Here is a 6,764-nt window from a genome sequence, read left to right as displayed (position 1 = left end):
AGCCTCTAGTCTCTTGCTCTGTGCACCTCCTGGCTTAACACTATGTGGAAGCCATCAAGGCTTGGAGCCACCTCTGAAGCAGTGACCCAAGCTGTACCTGTGCATCTTTCAGCCATGGCTGGAGCTGGAGCTGCAGGGATGCAGGCAGCAGTGTCCTGAGGATGCACACAGCAGCCAGGCCATGGAGCTGTCCCAGGAAACAATTCTCTCCTCATCCCCAGGGCCTGTGACAGCAAGGGCTGCTGCAAAGGTCTCTGAAATGCCTTCAAGGCCTTTTCCCCATAGTCTTGGCTATTTGCACTGGGCTCTTTTTTTATGCAAATACTTTAAGTGCTCTTGAATTTTCCCCCTGAAAATCAGCTTTCCTTTTTGACCACTTGGCTAGGCTGCAAATTTTTCAAATTTTTGAGCTCTACTTCTCATTTAAATAGAAGTTGCAACTTGAGGTCATTTCTTAGGTCACACATAAGAACACAGGCTGCTGGACGTAGAGAGGACACCTCTTGAGCTATGCTGCCTAGATGCTCATTCCACCAGATACATCCTAAATCGTCACCCCCGTGTTCACAGTTTCAGAGGTCTCCAGGGCTAAGGCCAATCAAATGTAACTTTGGCTCCTGTTCAAAAGATGTTCCTCATTTTCATCTGAGACCTTTTAATTCTGGCCTTCACTGTCCATCTTTCTGTCAGCCTTCTGATCAAAAGTATTTAACAATTATTTTCAGTGGTCCAAACTTTTCCTCATCATGCTGTCTTCTAAGCGTTCCCAGCTCTCCTGACCTCTCTCTTTTACCCACTTCTGAACCTGCTTCTACATTCTCAGATATCTTTGTCACAGCCTGGTAATGTGATAAAAGAAGAAAAGTCAATTTTCAGGGGGAAAATTTACAAAGGCTTCAGATATCTTCATGAAAAGAAGCTGAGTACTGATTGCCAACACAATGGGGAAAAGGTCTTGAAGGCATTTCATAGCTCCACTTCACAGCACTAATTTTGTGTACAATCATAAAGAAAAGAGCTGTAATTGGCTCACGGTTCTGCAGGCTGTAAAGGAAGCATAGTGGCTTCTGCTTCTGGGAGGACTCAGGAAGCCTCCCAATCATACCAGAAGGCCAAGGGGCAAGGAAATGCTTCATAAGGCAGCAGTAGAAGCAAGAATGAAAGAGGAAAGAGGTGCCCATCCTGTTATACAACCAGATCTCATGAGAACTCAGTATCACAAGGTCAGCATCAAGAAGATGGTGCTTAACCACTGGTGAAGGATCTGCCCCCCGCAACCCCCACCTCCACCTCACACTGTTTCCAGGCAGAAGCCTGCTGCAGAGGCAGAGCCAGATTCATAGACCCACCAACAGCTTGCACCCCCACTGTGGAAAAGCTACAGGCACTCAACAGTAGCCCAGTTCATGAGAGCAGCCGTGGGGGCTAAAACTTGGAAAGCCACAGGTGCACTGCCCTAGTAGAGGTTGTCCATGAGGCTGTGCCTCTGCAGCAGGCGACTCCCCACTCCCACTACACCCCACCCTTCCACCACCCTACAGCCAGCCTCCTCCTCCGCACCCTGCCCACCTTTTTCCTTCCACCCCACCTGCCTCCCATCCGTGATTAAATCACTCCCATCAGGCCCTCATCTTTTTGTCATTTTCCAATCCCTCCAAACCCTCCCAATCTTTGTTACCCACTTCTGAACCTGCTTCTACTTTTTCAGGTCTCTCTATAGCAGGTTGGCTATGTAGTAATAACACAAAACCCGATTTAAGGTGGAACATTCAGGAAGACTTCAGAAATTTGCATATAAAGAAGCCCTGTGCTAATGGCCAAGACAAATGGAAAAAGGCCTTGAAGACATTTCACAGCTCCTCTCTGCAGTTCTAATTTTCTGTATTATCCTAAGTAAAAGAGGTTTCATTGACTCAGGGTTCTGCAGGCTGTGAAAGAAGCATAGTGTCTTTTGTTTCTGGGAGGAGTCAGGGAGCCTCCTAATTATACCAGAAGGCCAAGGGACAATGAGCTGTCTCCTATGGCAGGAGTAGGAGGAAGACAGAGTGAGGAAAGAGGTTCCACAGCCTGTTAAACAACCAGATCACATGAAAACTCACTCACTGTCAGGAGGACAGCATCAAGGGGATGGTGCCTTATCGTTCGTGAAAGATCTACCTGCACCATTTTATGACTAAATCTTTTTCCACCTAGGCCCACCTCTAACGTTAGGGAGTATAATTCCACATGGGTTTTGATAGGGATATAGAGACAAACCATATTATTCTGTCCCTGACCTCACGAATCTCTTGTCCTTCTCACATTGCAAAATACAATCATGCCTTGCCAGCATGAGTCTTAACTCATTTCAGCATTAACTCAAAGTTACAAAGTCCAAAGTCTCATCTGAGTCAAGGCTACAGCCTCTTTTGCCTATCAGCCTCTAAAATAAAATGCAAGATCACCGCTTCTAAGGTACAATGGTGGTACAGGCATTGTGTAAGCTTTCCAAATCCAAAAGGAAGACATTTTCCAGAAAGCTTCTTATTTCTATCTGAGACCTCCTCAGCCTAGCCTTCATGGTCCATGTTTCTGTCAGGATTTTGGTCACAACCATTTAACCAGTCTCTAAGATGGTCCAAACTTTCTCATCCATCTGTCTTCTTTTGAGCCCTCCAAACTCTTCCAACCTCTGTCCATTACCCAGTTCCAAAGCTGCTTCCACATTTTGAGGTATCTTTATAGCAATGCTCCAGTCCTCATTTGCCATTCTCTGTATGATTCATTTTGAAAAAGAGGTTTAATTGGCTCATGGTTCTGCAGGGTGGACAGGAAGCACAGGGCTTCTGCTTCTGGGAGGCCTCAGAAATCATTCAATCTTTGTGCAAGGCAAAGAAAGAGTGAGTTGTCTCAAACAGCAAGAGGAAAATGTGCAGAGTAGGGAGGTGACATAGAGTTTTCAATGACCAAGTCTCATGAGAAGTCACTCATGATTGTGAGGACAGTAGCAAAGGGATGGTGCTAAACCATTCATGACAGATTTGCCTTCAGGATTCAATCACCTTAGACCAGGATCCACCTTCAACATTAGGAAATATAATCCAACGTGAGATTGGGTGGGGACACATACTCAAATTGCATCATCAATCTTTGAATATAGACATCCAAAGCAGGCTTTATCCAGCCAGCTTATTTGAGATTCTTCACAGGGTTTGAGGTCTACAGCATATACACTAAAATATTCATACTTCAAAAAGCAATAAAGTTAAGTGGTATCATTCTTTCAAAAGTTACAATGGTAGTGTAGGAATTCATAGCATGGTTTAGGTCATGTTTGCTACTGTTTCTATTCTATTGCCATATTAACTGTTTCCTACACAATTCTATATTCAGCCTAGTTTCAATTGAGAACAAAGCCATCCTTGTACTACTGTCAATACCTGGCATCAGCTCTTTGCTAGTGTTATTATTCTGCTGTAGAAAGCATCCTTGAACTGGAAACAGTGCACAATCGAGTATCTAGTCATTCAACACTATCAATTCCTGGGTGACCTTTTGAAAAGATAGTATCTCTTGTTGCAAGAAATGCTGCAACTGTGAGTCCACGTTTCTCACTGGAATTGGATGGAAGTGGTGAATTTCAGCCACAGTGTCCAAAGAAATCCTGTTCCTGTGATTCTGACATCATCAGCCTCTGCACCTCTGTCTTCCCTTCTGCCACATGTTGCCTGCTCTCCATGACTTTGGTAAGAGCTTCCTTGTGTATGTGGATGATGTCTGGGATGTTGACTTGGTGTCCCTGAGACAGCACTAACAGGTCCATGACTGGGTCCAGTTCCTGGATGGGCTGATTGGCAAAGAACTCACCGACGGTGTTGAAGGCATCTCTGGTGAAGTGATGGCCTGGTCCAGCTCCAAGACCTGGCTGAGGCTGAAGAACTGGCCACCTTCTGATGCTCTTAAAGCCTGTCACCATAATCTGCTTGCATGTCAACTCATTGGCTGAGAAGTTGAGCTGAGTGCCCTGTGGTCCATCTTCTTGGTGAAGCACTCGAAGCCATCAATTTTGCTCTCCCACTCTTAAAGGTTGAGGGCCACCTCGGGGGTGGGCTCAGGGTCAGGAAGAAGCTGGAATTCACCATCTCATCCTTCTCAGCCTTCCTCTTGCCCTGTCTCCAGGCTGTCTCTTCAGTGCTGGTGTGACACATCAGGAAGTGATGGAAGATGTGGCACTGTGCCCGCACCCAGAAGCTGGCCGTGTGGTTCATCCACCAGATTGGGCCCTTTCTGCACTTGAACATGGAGTCCTTCTCAACATGGCCTGTGGTCTGCCTCGTGGCACCCAAGAAGCCCACAGTGCTGTAGGAGCCCTCATGCATGGACTGGAGCCCCAAAGGCGGTGCACACCCTGCTCCTGAGCCTGCTGCTCATTTCCTCTATGTGTCTCTATCTGCAGCACAGTGGTTGCACTGAGGCCTGTGCATGCCAGGCAAGGCCAAGCTGGCTCAAAGAGCAACCAGCCACCTCTGCAAGGGTGTGCCAGGAGCAGGTGGGCCAGCCACCAACCTCACTCACTGCCAGTCAGGGTAAATCAGTTATTCTGCCCTGGAGGTAGGACCCCAGTGCCATCTGCTTTTCCTCAGGCCTCTGCTCCATCAGCCGTAAAGTGGCAGCCCCTCAGGCTGTGGGAACCTGGCCACCCCTGATTCCTTGAGTGGGTGAGGCTGGTGGCTGGTCCACCTGCTCCAGGCACACCCTTGCAGAGGTGGCTGGTTGCTCTTTGAGCCAGCTTGGCCTTGCCTGGCATGCACAGGTCCCGGGTACTGACACCCTGCTCTGAGTGAGCTTGTCCTGTCTTGGGCCAAATTCTAACTCTGGCCAGGGCCACAGAAGGCTGAGTCCCCTGGGTGGTGATGCTGACTGCTGCTGGGGGGCCCATAGTGCCTCTCCCCTCCCAGGGCCACAGAAGGCTGAGTTCCCTGGGTGGTAATGCTGACTGCTGCTGGGGGGCCCATAGTGCCCCTCCCCTCCCAGGGCCACAGAAGGCTGAGTTCCCTGGGTGGTAATGCTGACTGCTGCTGTGGGGCCCATAGTGCCCCTCCCCTCCCAGGGCCACAGAAGGCTGAGTTCCCTGGGTGGTAATGCTGACTGCTGCTGGGGGGCCCATAGTGCCCCTCCCCTCCCAGGGCCACAGAAGGCTGAGTCCCCTGGGTGGTAATGCTGACTGCTGCTGGGGGGCCCATAGTGCCCCTCCCCTCCCAGGGCCACAGAAGGCTGAGTCCCCTGGGTGGTAATGCTGACTGCTGCTGGGGGGCCCATAGTGCCCCTCCCCTCCCAGGGCCACAGAAGGCTGAGTCCCCTGGGTGGTAATGCTGACTGCTGCTGGGGGGCCCATAGTGCCCCTCCCCTCCCAGGGCCCAGGACGAGGCCCGACTGGGCCAGGACCCTTTAGGTATGGATCTCGTTCCCCAGCAGGGGGCCTCTGTCCAACAGGTTGGATGAGAAGATGCTGCTGGTTGCCAGGGTTGTTCGGATGCCACGTTCACCCTTCCCTCCAGGGACATCAAAGTTTCCAGCTTCCCCTTTGAGAATGACTTCCCAAGGCCCAGGTGCTATCTGGGGCTGCAGGGCAGCTGGCTGCATGCTGCTCTGGCTTCTTCCATGTTGTGCTGGTCACTACCCACCAAGGGGGGTCAGATGCAGGCACCAAGTAGGGTGGTTGTCTCTGGACCTGCTTCTTGATTATCATGGAGCCAGACTGGGCCTGGTGACAGGGCCATGATGGGGTTGTCCTGGTGGTCCTGGGGGTGTCCAGAAGAGATGCAGAATGGAATTGCTGCAAGGATGAATGAGATGACTGTCAGCACAGAACAGGCACCCAGTGAATGCTCAGGGATTACCCTCAATAGCTGCCCAGAGGCCAAAATCACCCACTTGATAGTGACTGTCCCCAAGCCAGGAGGAAGAGAAGAGAGCAGGTCCCACTCACCTGAGTCTGATCAGTCAGCTATGTTGAGATGTGCCTCTCACCTAGAAAACAATCCTTCATGCAGAGCCACTCACAGAGACTGCTGTGTGTCTCTAACTGCTCCAAAACACAGAGGCGATGGGAACTCAGCAAGAGTGACATCGTGGGGTGACACAACCCACCACAACGGGAGCCTGCTTGGGTCAAGAGGGCCCAGTGTCAGTGTCCTCTATCCCCTGAACTGACATGTGTGCATGCATTGTGTTTATGTATGCATGTGTGTGTGTGTGTGTACATATGGGTGTGTTTGTCTTGCTTCTCTGGCCGGGCCTAGCTGCTCCACTCACAGGTGCACCCAGGTCCTCATCACTGTCACCACCAGGGCCCAGGGCCAGGATTAGAGCCTCCCACAGGTGCTCCCCAATTTCTGCCCTCCCCACCGAGGGTGGTCTTGGGGATGCAGACAGAGGAGGGGCGCCAAGCAGAGCAGAGAGGGCTGGCACCCTCTCTAGGTGGAACCCAGGTCGTGTGTAAAGTTGGAGGTCTGCCAAGCAGCGCTGAATTCAACACATCTTCTCACATTCTCTTTCCAGCCACCCTCCAGGGTGCCCTGACTCACCTTCCCTACAGATGGAGGCAAGGAGACTCCACAGACAAACCCCCTGCCTGAGGTCACACATCAGCTAACTGGCCAGGTTCCTGCTTACCAGTTGCCCCCAACGAGGCCCCTAATGAGCACTCCTCCATTGACCAGGTCCCACTCACCAAGTCCCCACTGACCATGTCTCCCTAACCAGGCCCCCATTAGTAGGCCTCA

General features: G+C 50.8%; 1 protein-coding gene across 1 annotated transcript in view; it reads right to left on the bottom strand.

Annotated features, from left to right (window-relative positions):
• Window positions 1–5,107: 5,107 nt before the first annotated feature.
• Window positions 5,108–6,764, bottom strand: part of ANKRD18A (ankyrin repeat domain 18A) — a 62,220-nt gene continuing 60,563 nt past the window's right edge. Inside the window, exons 18-19 of the mRNA XM_054500232.2 lie at window positions 5,969–6,141; window positions 5,108–5,815 (exon numbers count right to left, since the gene is read on the bottom strand). The gene's annotated coding sequence lies outside the window, so the exon portion shown is untranslated. The remainder of the gene's footprint in view (window positions 5,816–5,968; window positions 6,142–6,764) is intronic.

The sequence above is a fragment of the Pongo pygmaeus genome, chromosome 13 (genome assembly GCF_028885625.2).
Source record: "Pongo pygmaeus isolate AG05252 chromosome 13, NHGRI_mPonPyg2-v2.0_pri, whole genome shotgun sequence".
Classification (NCBI taxonomy): domain Eukaryota; kingdom Metazoa; phylum Chordata; class Mammalia; order Primates; family Hominidae; genus Pongo; species Pongo pygmaeus.
The sequence above is the reverse complement of the archived record's forward strand: the minus strand, read 5'-3'. Positions and strand labels throughout refer to the sequence as shown.